The following is a 16,070-nucleotide window of genomic DNA, read 5'->3' on the forward strand; positions in this document are numbered from 1 at the left end:
ACACAAACTTCCTAAAACAACAAAAACGCAAAAAATAAAATTGATAGTGGCGAAAAAAGTACCTGGCGATCCAAAAGAGGGATGGATCAATGGAGGCCTGCGATGATTAAAAGGCAAAGCGCCACTCTTATGTCTGGTGCCTTTCAACTTCAAACAAGGATGACAAGAAGACCCACATGGAAGATGCAGATGGGTTTTCAAAAGGCAATCTCACCCCTGGATCCAGGGAAGGTGGGCAAAAAATGAGGATTCTGTATCTTTCACAAAAGTGAGAGAGAGGGGGGGGAAGGGAGGCGAAATTTGAACAGAGAAGGGCATGAAAGAGTGAATGGGTGCAAACCATATATAGGCCTACTTATGTGGGTTGTTAAGAGAAGCCCCAAATAGAAACTTTCATGCATGTGGTCTAGCCACTAGATCTCTTTCATAGCATCATGTACCCTATCTTTAGAGAGAGAGAGAGAGAGAGAGAAGAAACCACACCTTTCCATGTGTCCAACTCTTCTTTTTAGGGCTCCCCCCTTGTTTGGTGTGAATGGCCTCAAAGTGAGACTTGTTGATTTTTTAAACGTTGAAAATCTTAAGTACTCTAGACTTATAAAAAGAAACAACAAAACACCCAGCGTATCATATCACAAAAACAACGTACCCATGATGATTTTTTTACTTTGTTTACCACGTCATGTAATCAAGAGATGTGGAATTTATAAATTACCCAATTTCTTCTAGCAATTGTTCGTGGAAAAGATGCTTCTCCGCACCCTACAAAAAGGCGACGATTGGTACTTGTCCATCTTTTCAAAGGTTTTCACATACCTAGAAGCCTCATCGGTTGTTCATCATCGACCTCGCCTAGCAGGGAACGTTAAAAGGAGAATGGCACAAGAGCAACCTTACCGCATCTAGGATGCGAAGGTGGATGCACAGGCCCTCACAATAGCAGATGGCGAAGCTCGACCGACACAAATGCTGCGATTGTTGACGCAGTTAGTGGCTACCCTAGACGGCCAAGAAGACTGCAGCGCCACCTTCGAAGCCATGCATAAAAGGTGTTTTTTGCAATGCCAGTGGCCACCCTCAGACGGCGGACCCACCCTTAGGGTGCATTCAAACCACTAGCATCCCTCTGGCTACCAAAGCAGTGCATGCAAGTGGACTTGATGACCCCTTTGGTAGTAGTTGTTGCTACGTGTCCTTTGTGGAAGCCCTTCTGGCAGCCTATGTCTTCAACCACCTGCATCCACTACCATAACTTCCTACGATTTCAACCATAGCGTCTTTCAGTGGTGGATAGGCTTTATAAACAAAGCTTATAATCAAAATAGCCAATCTCAACTTTTCTGAGACTGCTTTTTGTCCTTGATGATAGAGGGAGAATCAAACAAGCTTAAGCATTAAGCTAAATTGAAAGAAGAGGAACAACATAGAAATAGTGGTGATGGTAGACATGGTAGCAGAAGTGAACGTGATAATTGACAAGCTGGCAGAAGTTGGAAAGAGATGTTGATGGAGATCGTAGTAGACATGATCCACACCATGATAAAGATTGTGGTAGACAAGATCGATGTCAAAGAAGGAAGGAAACACAAAGACACCATACCCTAGGCTTTCTGAAAATGCTGACAGAGAGAGAAGGTATCATGTAAGCTAGACACAACCAAAGGTAAACAATCTGATGCATAAGATGCATGGCGAGAACCTGAGTGAGTACGACTAGACAAAGGTGCATCCAATTTAATGTCATGCAATGTATGCACCAGCCATTTTGCCATACCTCTAGCCTGCTCATTTTCAGCCCTTTCCTCATCAAGTACATCATCAATAATAGGCTGATCTATAACATTTTAAAAAACCCCCATAGGTTGTACATTTGCCTCATTGAAACTTGAAAAGAGGCAACAAAGTGTCATAAATGTCCTATGAGCTTACATTACTGTCTCTAGTACATGACAACAAGGGTTGAATAGAATCTTTGACAAACACTACATCCCATGAAACGAGAGTACGTTTTGTTTGCGGATGATACAACCTGTAACCTTTTCTTTCAGCACTATAACCAGCAAAAATACATTTGACATCCCTATCATCCAATTCTCTACGCTGTGTTTGTGGCACCAAAGTGTATGCCAAACAACCAAAAACATGCATGTTCTCAATAGAAGGCTTTCTATCATGCCATGCTTCATATGGAGTAATAGACTACAAAGCTTTCCTAGGACACCTGTTAAGTACATAAGTGGCACACATGATGGCCTCAAGCCAAAAAGAGTGCGGCAAAGCTTCACTTTTGACCATACATCGTGCCATTTTTGTAAGTGATCTGTTTTTCCTTTCAACAACACCATTTTGCTGAGGTGTATAAGGCACTATACTTTGGTGTTTTATCCCACGACTAGCCAAAAATGCATTAAATTCATGAGACATATACTTCCCCCCTTAATCGGAACGAAGGGTGCCCATAGTACATTTCGATACGTTTTCAGCCATAGCCAAAAATTGTTTGAAGCACATAAAAACTTTGGACTTCCCTTTGAGCGGAAATACCCATGAATGCCTGGAGTAATCATGAATGAAAGTCACAAAGAAAAGGTAATTGCCCAAGGATGGAGTTTGCATGGGCCCACAAACATCACTATGCACAAGCTGCAACCTGAATGTGGCCCTAATTGCACCATCCTTTGGGAACTTCGAACGCTGCATCTTACCCAAAATTGAGCCTTCACAAACATGTTTGGCATGTGCTTCAAGAGGCAGCAAAGAAGCAATCATATCAGATTTCTGCAAACGCAGCAAACTAGAAAAATTCAAATGCCCAAAATGTGCATGCCACAGTTTTGCATCTGAAACAGCCCTTGAATTTACAACTGCATTTGCAAAATTTTGTCCACACTTGTGATACAAAGTAAGCTTATACAGCCCACGGCACAAAAGGCTAGATGCAATAATTTCATCACCAAAACTAAGATCATGAATTGTACATCTGTCATCCACAAATTTAACTACAAGTCCAAGTCCAGCAAGTGTGGATACAGACAAAAGATTCTTCTTGATCCCTAGTACATAAAGTGCATCAACAAGTGTGAAGGAACCGCCATTTGCAGCAGTAAGTACATCTTTTCAACTACCTGAACCGGATAAGATGCATTGTTGGCACAAGTGACTGAATTCCCATAAGGGACGGACTTGAGAGAGGTGAACAATTCACGATGTGAGGTAATGTGCTTTGTAGCACCACTATCAAAATACCACACATGTGAATCTGCACCAACTGACATACATGCATCATGGACAACAAGATTGTAAGTGCACTCTGCATTAAAAGCCCATACTGCATCAACATCAGCATCACAGTCTCCTTTCACAGAAGACTCAACAATGGCTGTATTTGTAGTGGAAGCAGCATTTGCAATGAAACCACCCTCTTTCTTCTTAGCCTCTTTGGTCTTCAACTTAGGACACTGCTTGATCAAGTGATCATTAGTTTTACAATAATGGCAACGCATCTTCTTTTTGCCCTTATCATCAGAATTTCCAGACAAATTGCTGCCAGTAGAAGCATTAGGAACAAATTTTTTGCCACTCGAAGCAGAACCATAAGAAGTGGTTGCATTGCTGTTACCACCCTTTCTTTGAGAAGCAATAAAAGCCTGTTCCACTTCACACTTCCTAGTCTTGTTTTTTTTGGAAAGTGACTCTTGCAACAACAATGTGCGTAATGCATCAAACTTGACAACTTCAGGATTTCCTTGGGTCATAAGTCTCCAAGTACTAGAAAAAGTGTGGTAAGAATCTCGTAAGGCATCAAGAACAGTCATCTGAAATGACTTCACTTACAGAAAATAAGTTGCTTATTGATATCCTTGACACTAGCAAGGAAAGTGTCCATATAATCTTCCTTATGCATAATGTTCGATTCCAGCTCTTTACGTAGCAAAGCAATTTTAGCTCTTTGCGGCTTGCATAAAGACCTGCTAGAATATCCCAAGCCTATTTTGCAGACTTTGATGAATGGATGTGAGGAGTAATGGTGCACTTCACAGAAAATGCAACCAATGCATGAGCCTGCAACCAATGCATGAGCCTGCACATCCTTTACATCCCAATGAGCTTTGGATGCGGAAGGATAGAAATAACATGGCAGACCAAAAACAATACAACGGAGAATTCAACCGAAGTAGATAGTTCAACCAAAAACCAAGGGCATTAAACAGATATGGATCCCAAAGAAAATTCTTAGCAATAACCCAAATGTTACCCGCATTTGGATACCGAAACAAAAGCAAAAGAAACTCCCTTCAGTACAAGCAACATCGGAAGGCAGACAACTGCATTTGCAACCGGAAAACCGACTTATGTGGATGCCAATAAGCAACAAAACAGTGGCAACAAAGAAAGTAGCAAAAAACCTACAGAAACCGGCAAAAACAAGCTACCAATGGAAAGCAGAAGAGATACGGTCTATGGCCATTCCGGCCAAGCTAATCCTCTCCAAAGAGACAACTACGGCCATATCAACAGTAGCGGCAAAGCGACTATCTTTTGCAAGAAAGAAGATTAAACAGAGAGCAGTAGAGTTACAACTGTTACTTGCAAAGAAAATAGGAAACCTCGACGGCGAATGCCAATAAGCATCTTGCTTATACCCTTCTCTTGCACAACATTGATTTTTCCATGCATTGATCGAGTATGCATAAAATAGGGCTACATTAATCGGCTAAGCATTAGCACAAATTTTTCAACCTATGCACGGCACATACTCCGAGACGATACCTTGTCGTCCGGGAGGATTTTGGCTAGGAGGGGGGGAGGCATTCTCAAATGCGGAACCAATAGCAGAAAGAGTGGCAACAATAACTCATTGGTGGCACCTCATGAGGTCTCTCAAAGATGGGCACTGCGAGTCCCACCCTATCGGCATTGTATGGTATGGTCTGCTTCTGTCAAGAGTCCCATGGCGAGAAGAGGGAGGGATAGAAATGGAGCCATAGCACTCTCTTTGTAGGGTTCTTTCTCTCTTGCTTGAAAGATTGAAGGGTGCTTGAAACATTCAAGGGTGATTGGGGAGCCGATCATCTAGGGTTGATGACATTATGAGAGTTAGCTCATTGACATGTGCACATACTCGCTCTCTATTTTGTTTTGAATCATGCATCTAAGTATAATAAGCCCGCCCTTTCTACTTGTTATTTTATTAAAATACATCATATGTGTGTGTGTGTGTGTGTGTGTGTGTGTGTGTGTGTGTGTGTGTGTGTGTGTGTGTGAGAGAGAGAGAGAGAGAGAGAGAGAGAGAGTTTGGCATTGTCATAGTCAGAGGGAGCAAGGAGACTTGGTTGTCGATCACAAAACCTAGTGCAACACATATGAGAGGAGGAAAACACTGGGATAAAAGGTTGTCCTTGTGCTAAAGATGGTTATGCAGAGGAGAATGTTGGACTGCAATATATAAAGTGCATTGCTAAATAAGGATGTACATAGATTGACATCAACCACCTAGGAATAAAGTAAACATGCATAGAGTGCATTGAGTATTGCAAAACATAAGTTAAATTCCCAAACTATGAGAAAAGAAGTGCGTGTCTATTTGATACATAGATACGATGATCGAGATTGAGCATGTACTAGTGAGGCAAACATGTAGCTAAACTAAAAGAAGCATTGACAAACTCAAAAAATACAGAAAGCATGAACATACTATAAAAATTAAACTGCACTACCAACTTGATAATCGTGTACGGGTGTCGTCCAATTATAAAAGCTGGACGAAAATATTTGTGTCATGCTATATAAAAGCAATGTGAATAGATAAACATTTTGTTCTACAATAAAGCGTCACATAGTGAAAATGCTAATTATATAGTGCACATAATGCAGAAGTGCCATACAAAAGTATGGTGGAGAGTTGGCAATGTAGTCTCTCCAAAAATTATAAGAAATGGAAGCCGTGCCTTGCCTCGTAGGTTTTATGTATTGACCAAGCAAATGCATAGGCATGGTGAATTGGATGCAAATAACGGATCTTGCAATGTTGTTGAGCTGGAGTTATCAACAGGTGAGCAATGCATCCATGGTTGAGCCTGTTACGGGTAGGAGTGGGGTCAAAGGTTGTTATTTCTATTAAACCATTAATAAAGCTTGCCATAAAAACTTTGTCACCTTAAATCCATTAAGTTGGTGTTGTTTCACCATCTCCGTTTTGGAGCCAAATGCGAATTGCCTTGATCTCCCACCCTCAATGCTTTCGCCATTGTTGTGTCGCTACCCATTCACCCCCCCGTATGAGCTCTGACTCCTCCTCTCATCCACCTGTGCTTTCGTAGAGGCTTGCAAAGCTACAAAGAAGATTGCTATCAAGAGTTTTGATTCATTGACATCACGATTGTGATGCTTAGCTTCCCATCTCTCAAATGAACTCATTCTCGGTATAAGCAGTCCCCCATGAGAGCCATTTTTATCCTCCTATGTGATAATAATCCGATAAAATATCCCTCTTGTGTGATAATAATCCCATAAACCTCATAGCCACTTTTACCAAGCTCATAGTATGTGGATTGTTTCCTAGGGCCGATCCTTGGAAACAATTTCTATACCATGCTTTGTGAAGTGCCTCTCCTCGGTTTGGGTTTATGGATAGTGATGGAGCTTGGCACTCAACCATTAGATTCATCTTTACCACTCCAAAAATGACTGATTCGATCCATCAATGTGGGCAAGGGAGATTGTAACTAAAGGGAGCATTTTTCAGAATTGGGAGCCCCTTAGGGATTGATGTAACCCACAAGCAAATATTCATATGGGTGGTGGATAAGGTGAAGAGCAAGATGCAAAGGTCGGAGTATGTGATCCTCCCCTTTGTAAGCAAAATTAATGTTATCAATTCCTTCTTACTCCTTTATATAGCCTTCAATGGGTTGTTTCTTAAGCTTGGCAGATGCAACTAGAAAGAGTTATTTAAACCAGTTAAGAGACTCTCATGGAAGAAGAACACTAAAGACTCTACGCCCTAGTAGTGGACTAAATGGGAGACCGTTGCTAGACTTGTGGAGCAAGGCAGTCTCGAGATTCTTAACCCTAGCATTCATGCGGAAGCCCAGGGTCCAAGCTTGTGGTTGCACTCACAAAACAGGATCAGGCTTGGGCTATTATGATTAAGGCTATGATAGATAACTCTATGGTATGCTCAAAAGGTGGTTAGTGGAAAGGGCTTAAAGTGCATGACAAGTTGCTTGCCCCTTGTTGGGCCATCCTTAAACTTGGGGGTATGACGACATGCGGACTTGCTCAAAAATGCAACATGGCAAGAGAGTCCTTGGAATGAGGAGAGTTGTTTAGGTACTTTTATAATTCCATAACTCTTCTTGGTTCTCCAAGACTGGAAGCATCCTGTTGACCCTGTTGGAGAGACTTTTCCCGGAAAATTAATAACAAAGTTATTAAACCTCTTGGTCAACTCTGGGATTACATCAATTGTAATTGGATGGAAAGGTTACTGATCAACAAAGCTCTAGAGCAGGTTAACAAGTTGTGTTTACCGGATTGTGAATCCGAGTTTCAGTGGAAATCTTTGCAGTGGCCTAAGAACAACACTTCCTTCTTAAACCTCAAACCAACCAAGGAAGTGTGTTATACACTAATGGATTCAAAGATTTGGTTCTCTCCGCTTAATAAGAAGTGGGGCAAGCATTGGCCGGAGTCAAGATGGGAGATAGTTGTGAGGAATATTTGGCACCCACCATGGCGACATAGAATGAAGATATTCATGTGGAAGGTTATATGGGGAGCCATGCCTACTAGGGTGAAGGTGTTCACTAGGGGAATTGATTCAAATAGATGCCCATAGTGCACATCATCTAGTGAAGACCTCACTCACCTATTCAAGGAGTGCCCAACGATTTGTGGCCTAGCTGGACAAATCTACAAATGGGTCCATAAAACCTGAAAAATAGGATTCTTCAAGAATGACCTTTTCTTGGAAAGGAAGGTGTTTAGGAGTCAAATGCTACTCATTGTCACAAAAATTGTGAGATGTTGCTATTTTTGTCATGTTTGGAAGACAAGGAACAATTGGATATTCAGAGCACATTGGAAGTAGCTAAGTTCACAAAGATAATCCAAGAAAGTAGGAAGGCAGTCATCGCCATCAAGAAACGGATAAACTTTGATGAGTGGAACAATGCAATAGGCACCGTTATGACTGCCTCTCTTGAGTAAATGTGTGGGCTCATCACTTGCCATGGGGTGGCTCCCCTTTCAATCGATATAATGATGACCTTTGGAAGCTATCATGGCTCAACACGAGCATGTCAAGAACTTGTAAAAAAAAATTTATATTAATATATTTAACTCACAATTGTGAGTTTTGCAAAAAAAAAAAAACATTTAACTTTGAAATAGAAGGACCCACTGACAATCTAAATGTCATAAAATCTAATATCTAATTAACAAAATGGTTTTCTCATATTGAATTGATCATTTAATGTGGGAGAATAAACGGGAACAAGGGTTAGGATATAGACATGTGCTTATAGATCTATCTCAACACGGGGCCAATGGTAAAGTGGCCCAAATGAGAGATGGTCTATCAAAGTGCAAGGCTAATCAATGGAGCATAAAGACCTTAGGGCTAGCATCATTAAATACCTCCAATAGTTAGTGTTAAAAGTCCTCTGTTGACCTTAGGTAAGCTAGGGTTGTGCTTGAGGTGGGAACCCGCCGGCCCAAGCTTGAGGGTGCTTGGCATGCCTGATGACTGAGATGCTTGAAGTGCTTGATGATTGAGATGCTTGTCATGCTTGAGATGCTAGGGCTGTACTTGAGGTGAGAACCCAGCCCAAGCTTGAGGGGCTTAAGGGCCAAGCTTGTGGTGGTGAGAACTAGGCCCAAGGTTAAGGGGCTTGAGGTGGCACAAAAGTCAAAGTAAATCCCTACAAGGAGGGGGCGAGCCATGCAAGAAGGGGGAGGTGGTTGCTTGACCACTCTCTCTCCCAAATTGCACCCCTTGTCCAAGAGGCAAGTAGGACAAATGTCAAGCCCCTAGCTAGGTTACCCTCATGGTATACCTAAAGCCTATTGGTTGACCTTCCAAGGGATCCAATGATAATTTAATGATTTAATTAATTGTTTTAGCATTTATCAACCCCTCTCTCTCAAAGGGGAAAGGGGAACACTTGTCCCAAGGCTACCCTTGTTGCTTGGTATGACTCTTGCTTGTGATTGGCTAGGCATGGAGGAGTCCAATGAGCTTCAAGCATGAGCTACAAGGGGGGGTCGACCAAAGCAAGTAGGGGGCCTGCTTGAGGAGTATACTCTCCCACACACACTCACACACACTTTCATTGTGTGAAGTGCAAAGTGCAAGAGCTCCCTCTCCTTCTCCAAGCAAGTAGAGAGGTTGAGAGCCTACTACACCAACACTCTTGGCTATGGAATGCAAATCCAACCAAGAGCCATGCTTCAATGCTTAAGCTTGCCATCTTCTCCATCTTCATTACTATGCTATTATGTATGCTAGCAAGAAGAGTGATGATAAGTGAGGAACTAGTTCTTTCTCGTATGAAATGTTTCTTCTTCCTCTTCCATACCCTCATTCCCTACTAGCTCTCTCCACCTTCGAAGGTGTTTGAGGTCTTGGGACTGAAGCTTGGGATAGTTAATGCTTTCCACAAAGTTTATGTTATGCTCGTGATGCTTGAAGCTTTCCATATTCATTGCATCACTTAGGTCACAAGGAACACAAAGATTGTATTGTAACAAATCTCTCTTGATGGGAGAAACCATAATACAAATGCCTATTAGAGGGGGGACCGGCTCCACATAAATCTGGTCCTCAACTGTTGTCATGTTATCTAAACTCTCTCTCTTGAAAAAGTATTGTTCATGCCAAGTTAACAAAATGCTATGTTTATGTTGCTACCATCAATTATGTTCAACCACTATGCTCACAAAGTAATTTCACAAAGGTACTCTCTCTAATTTCTTATATCCTCTAGTTAATAGGCCAATTCCATTACATTGGTATCAAGGCATTTGGTTTCTCTTTTCTTGCTTAAGAAGAGAGGTCCTTAAGTAGCTTATAAATGGTTGATTTTGTTGATTATATTAGGGTAAGTGGGACTGGGATCTATTATTGGTTTTGTTGAGCCCACTATGTGTGATATGGTGGACACCTCGGGAGGTTTGGACTTAATAATGGAGTATTTTTAGACTTGCCTACGACTTTACCATTATTGAGCCATAAGAAGTCCAAAAGGAGCTAGCCCTCGGCAACTCTGCAATATTAGACCCACTCCACTACTCTCTATAATTAACCACTTCGAGCCGTGGGTGTAGATACTTAAGAGCCGATTTTCAAAGGCTAAAAGGAGTGGCAACTAAGGTTTTGATTGCCAAAGCATACACTAAGTACGTACACAAATTTTGTTAACATGGCTGACAATAACCAAGAGAGTAGAATGAACATTGATAGCTTTGATCTTGCACATGAAGATGCTAATGATGATGCCCCATGTTTGTCAATTATCTCGTTACTAGGTTGCAACAAGCTATCGGCAACCCTGCTTTGCAAGCCAAAGTTACTCAACAACTTCGTGCTTATGGGATTTCCCTACCTCTCCAAGAGTAGAGAGAGCTTAGAAGCCTCTTGAAGAGACCCCCAAAAGAAGACTCTCTCTTATATGAGAGGAGGATCCAAAGAGCAAGAAAGCAATGAAACTTTAAGTTCCTTTGAAGATGTGGCTCCACGAAGACGGCGGTCAGGACGATCGGCAACTCCTCCCAAGAGGAAAAGATCAACACACAGTCCTTCTCCTTGTTTCCCCGAAATGGAAGAGAGGAAACAAAGGAAGAAAAGGGCAAGAAAGAGGTCACCCTCTTCTCCTTCTTCTTTACCTTCCTCCTCTTCCGATGAAAGCTATGGCTATTCTCCTAGAGAATACAAGAGGGGAGGACATCACAAATCATACCCTCCATGGTGAAGGTCACAAAAGCTAAAGAAGTTCAAAGAAGGACAAAAGAGTACCTCTTTTCTCACCTATAATGGCACCTTTGGTGCTACTGACAAAGTGTTGGCCTTCATCCAGCAATTTGATGTGGCCTTTGGAGACGAGGGCTTCACAAAGTCCTCCAAGCTACGCCATGTAGTTATGCACTTCCAAAAATTGGCTCGTCAATGGTGGGCTAGCCTTTGTGGCAACGGTGAAGCCCCAAAGACATGGAAAATTCTACGAGTTTCCATCATGAAGCAATTCCTTGCAAGCGATGCAAAGGACGAAGTGCTTACCAAATGGTGCAGCTTGAAGCTTCTCTCTCATGAATTTATCCACAAGTATGTAGACAAGTTTTGGGATTTACATCTCAAGGCTACTGTCTACCCAAAGATAGACTTTTTCGAGCAAAAGCAACAGTTTTGTGCGGGATTACCTAAGAGATGGCCGAGTATGTCAACTCTCAACGGCTCTATTATTGAAGTAATCCACCACACCATGGTTGCTTCGCGCAGCAACTTCCAAGAAGGGGCTAGACGGAATGTCAAGCCCATGGAAAATAAAGACAAAAGGTGATGCCAAGGGGAAAACCAATGCCCAAAATTCTTCCCAAGGCACTTCCAACAACAACAACAACAATCGGTCCAAGGAGAAGGGAGTTTACAAAGGCAAAAACAAACTCTCTCCTAAAGGGCTTGAAGCTTTTCGCAAGGACCATAAGTGTTTTAAGTGTGGGAGCAAGGACATGGTTATAGTTCTTGCCCCAAGAAGAATGTTCGCAATGAGACTCCTAGAGCTTCCACCATAGAAGCTCCAAAAGAGGATGCTCATTACAAAGGTGCACCTCTCTCCTATGCTTGGGGAAAGGTAAGAGAGCATGATACCTTCATCTTGTTTGATCCTGGCTCTCCTCACAACTTCATATCAATAGAGTTGGCCACCAAGTTGGGCATTCGAGCTTTTGAAATCGGAGATGCTATAACGGCCGACAATGCTTTCAAGGGACAGCGAGCCTCCATTACTCCCTTGATTCAGAAGTTGAGGCTCCATGTCCAAAGCTATGTCAACAAAGAAGACTTTTTAATCTCTCCTCTCCAAGATGAGGATGCTATCCTAGGGGCGCCATGATTTGATCGCACGGTTGTCAACCTGAAGTTCCCTGAAAGGAGAATCTACTTCACCTACAGGGGAAAGAACGTGTATATAGATGCTAGTGAGTGTGGTTGTACTATACCACTTGTAAAGCCTCCTGCTTTTGATAAATTGATGAATATCTCTATTTTTGCGTACATGATTTTTGTTAAAGAGTCCCTAAAAGATCCTAATGTTTCATCAAATATAAATGGTAGGAATCAAGGAGACTTACACTTGTCTAATTTTATAAAAGGATTCCAAGACATGTTCATTGATAATAGCCTTATGGACTTACCTCCAAAATGAGGGGATGATGACCATTGCATTGAGCTCCTTCCAGGAAGCCCACCGCCTAGCAAACCTCCCTATGGAGTTTCTCAAGCTCAACAAGAGGACATCATGAGGCAAGTACAAGAATTGGTTGACAAAGGGATGGTGAGACCTAGCTCCTCTCCCTTTTGTTCTCCAGTCCTTTTAGTGCAAAAGAAAGATTGTACATACCGTATGTGTGTGGACTATCGAGCACTAAATCATATCACTATCAAAAACAGATTTCATGTGCCTCAAGTAGAAGATATGTTTGATAAGCTACAAGGCTCTACCTACTTCAGTAGGACTGACCTTAAAAGTGGTTATCATAAAATAAGGATAGTAAATGAAGATATCCTAAAAACCGCATTTTGCACAACGTTTGGTCTTTATGAATATCTAGTCATGCCTTTTGGCTTGACTAATTCACCGACCACGTTCAATCGTCTCATGGAGAAAAATTTTAGACACTACCGCAAATTCACTGGAGTGTTCTTTGATGATATCATCATCTACTCCAAGTCTTTGGAGGAGCATAAGCAACATCTCCAAGTGATTTTCAAGCATTCAGGGAGAACAAGCTTTTTCTCAATCGAAAGAAAAGCAAATTTTTCCTTCAAGAGATTCAATACCTAGGTCATATTATCTCTCAAGATGGTATCCGTATGGATCCATCGAAGTTAGAGGTAATAAAAGCATGGCCTAACCCAAGGAATACATGAGCTAAGAGGATTTATTGGTATGTGCACATATTATAGACGCTTCATAGCAAAATTCTCTCAAGTAGCAGGACCACTACATGACTTAACTAAGAAGAACATTAAATATGTATGGACTGCTAAGGAGCAAAATGCTTTTGATAAGCTCAAAGAGAAGCTTACTTCCCAACCAGTCCTCATGCTTCCGGATCTCTCAAAGCCATTCGAGGTCCAATGTGATGCTTGTGGTGATCGCCTTGGAGCAGTTTTGCTTCAAGAAGGGCATGCCATAGCCTATGAGAGCCGAAGGTGATGAACAAGTCTTGGGCATTTATGAGAAAGAGCTTTTAGCTGTTCTACATGCCCTAGACACATGGAAGCACTACTTATTGGGGACTCCATTTATTCTACGAACCGACCATCAAAGTCTCAAATACTTCATGACACAAACCAAGCTTTTCGACAAACAAATGAGGTGGGAAAATTTTCTTTCACAATTTAATTTCCATATTGCTCACATTGTTGGTAAGCACAATCAAGTGGCTGATGCACTTTCACGACCAAAAGTTAATGCGGTGTCTATAGCTACTCACAATGATCTATCTTCTATGATAGATGAGTATGTTACTACCCTGACTTTAGAGACATAATGTCAGCCCTTGCTTTGGGGAAGAAAGAGGAACCATTCACCTTGCAGGATGGTTATCTTCTCCACGACAATAGGCTATGTGTTACCCATTCCCTTCCTGAGAAAGTTAAGTATGAATCCCATGCTTCTCTCTATGCGGGGCATAGAGGCATTCAACCTACTCTCCGAGGAGTGGAGACGTATTTCAGTTGGCCTACTATGAAAGTGGACATACAAGAGTATGTTTCAAAATGTGTAGTATGCCAAAAGACGAACTATGATAGAGGGAATCAACCTGGATTACTCCAGCCACCATTGCCTATCCCAAATTCACAATGGGAGAGTATATCCATGGATTTCATCATTGGATTACCCAAGTCTGTCCCTGGGAATACGAGAATATGGACAATAGTCGACAGGTTTAGCAAGCAAGCACACTTTATTCCTGTCAAAAAGACTATTAAGGCACACCAAAAGGCAACTCTCTTCATATCACAGATTTTCAAACACCATGGATTACCAACATCCATCGTGTTAGATAGAGATCCTAGAATGACCAGTAATTTCTAGAAAGGTCTCTCTGAAAATCTAGGAACAAGATTGAATTTCTCTTCGGTCTATCACCCACAAACGGATGGCCAAAGTGAGATAGCCAATCTTACGATACTCGATCTACTAAAGACTTATGTTACAGAAGTAAATCAATGCTCACAATGGAAAAAGTACTTATTTCTTGTAGAGTATGCCTACAATAACACTGTACATACTTCTATGGGAAAAGCACCTTTTGAAATCATAGAGGGAAGACCTAAAAGTCCCTTACTACTTACAGTACATGGGAAGATCTTCGCTGCCGATGAGTATAGCCGTGACCTACAAGAATATTTTCAAAAGATTAAGGAGGCTATATACATCTCTCAACAAAGGCAAAAAGTTGTTGCTGGCAAGCACAAAAGTGCCTTAATGTTCAAAGAAAATGATTGGGTCTTACTTAAGTTCCCTAAGGCTAGATTAAGGCAAATGACGGGCAAAAATCCTACGAGCCATCAAAAGTATTATGCTAAGCTAGCAAAAAGATACTATGGTCCTTTCCAAATCTTGAAGCCTATCAATGAGATGTCTTACCAACTCAAGTTGCCCAACCATTGGCTCAAACACAATGCTTTTCATGTGAGCCTACTCAAGCCCTACAAAGGAGAGCCACCAAGTGAACCAATTATTGAAGACCCTCCCGAAGTTGAAGACCAAGAAGAGGTGCTACAACCCGAAGCTATCCTTCGGCATGAAGACAAGGTATTACGACATGGTAAGATTATCCGATGGTATCTTATTAAGTTTAAAAATTATCCTTTCAAATATGCTAGATGGATGCAAGGAATATAGCTGAAGGATAGTATGAACCTCGTCAATGCTTACAATGCTACGTTAGAGTAAGCACATGTACAAATTTCTTTTAAATGACCAATGTTTTTGTCTTATAAGACTAGTTCTCTTTTTATTGTGCACAAATTTAAATACTATGCATGCTTAGAATCATGTTTGTGCTGGCAACATCTCTCAAACACCAAGTAGAATTTGTCACTCTACTTGGCAGAAGGAAATGGACTAAAGAGCAGACATGCTTGCGGCAGCTATGTCTCCCAAACACGAAATGGATTAGTCATTTATCTTGGAAAGATGTCATAGGGTAAAAAGGGATCCTCTACCCGCTAACCAAGATTGACTAATGACTAAAGCTTTATCTCGTCTACCTCATAGTCAAGGATGACTATGATTTCAACAGAGAGGTAATGTCATAAAATCTAATATCTAACCAACCCAAATGATTTTCTCATATTAAATTGATCATTTAATGTGGGAGAATAAACGGGAACAAGGGTTAGGATATAGACATGTGCTTATAGATCTATCTCAACACGGGGACAATGGTAAAGTGGCCCAAATGAGAGATTGTCTATCAAAGAGCAAGGCTAATCAATGGAGCATAAAGACCTTAGGGTTAGCTTCATTAAAGACCTCCAATAGTTAGTGTTAAAAGTCCTTTGACCTTAGGTAAGCTAGGGCTGTGCTTAAAATGGGAACCCGGCCCAAGCTTGAGGTGCTTGTCATGTCTGATGACTGAGATGCTTGAAGTGCTTGATGATTGAGATGCTTGAGGTGATTGTCATGCTTGAGATGCTAGGGCTGTACTTGAGGTGAGAACCCGATCCAAGCTTTAGGGGCTTAAGGGCCAAGCTTGTGGTGAGAACTAGTCCCAAGGTTAAGGGGCTTGAGGTGGCACAAAAGTCAAAGTAAAACCCTACAAGGAGGGGGCGAGCC

General features: G+C 41.6%; 1 protein-coding gene across 1 annotated transcript in view; it reads right to left on the bottom strand.

Annotated features, from left to right (window-relative positions):
- Window positions 1-417, bottom strand: part of LOC147456238 (uncharacterized) — a 28,319-nt gene extending 27,902 nt beyond the window's left edge. The window contains exon 1 of the mRNA XM_086514772.1: window positions 63-417. The gene's annotated coding sequence lies outside the window, so the exon portion shown is untranslated. The remainder of the gene's footprint in view (window positions 1-62) is intronic.
- Window positions 418-16,070: the final 15,653 nt, after the last annotated feature.

This window comes from Adiantum capillus-veneris, chromosome 6 (genome assembly GCF_014529385.1).
Source record: "Adiantum capillus-veneris isolate H3 chromosome 6, ASM1452938v2, whole genome shotgun sequence".
Lineage (NCBI taxonomy): Eukaryota > Viridiplantae > Streptophyta > Polypodiopsida > Polypodiales > Pteridaceae > Adiantum > Adiantum capillus-veneris.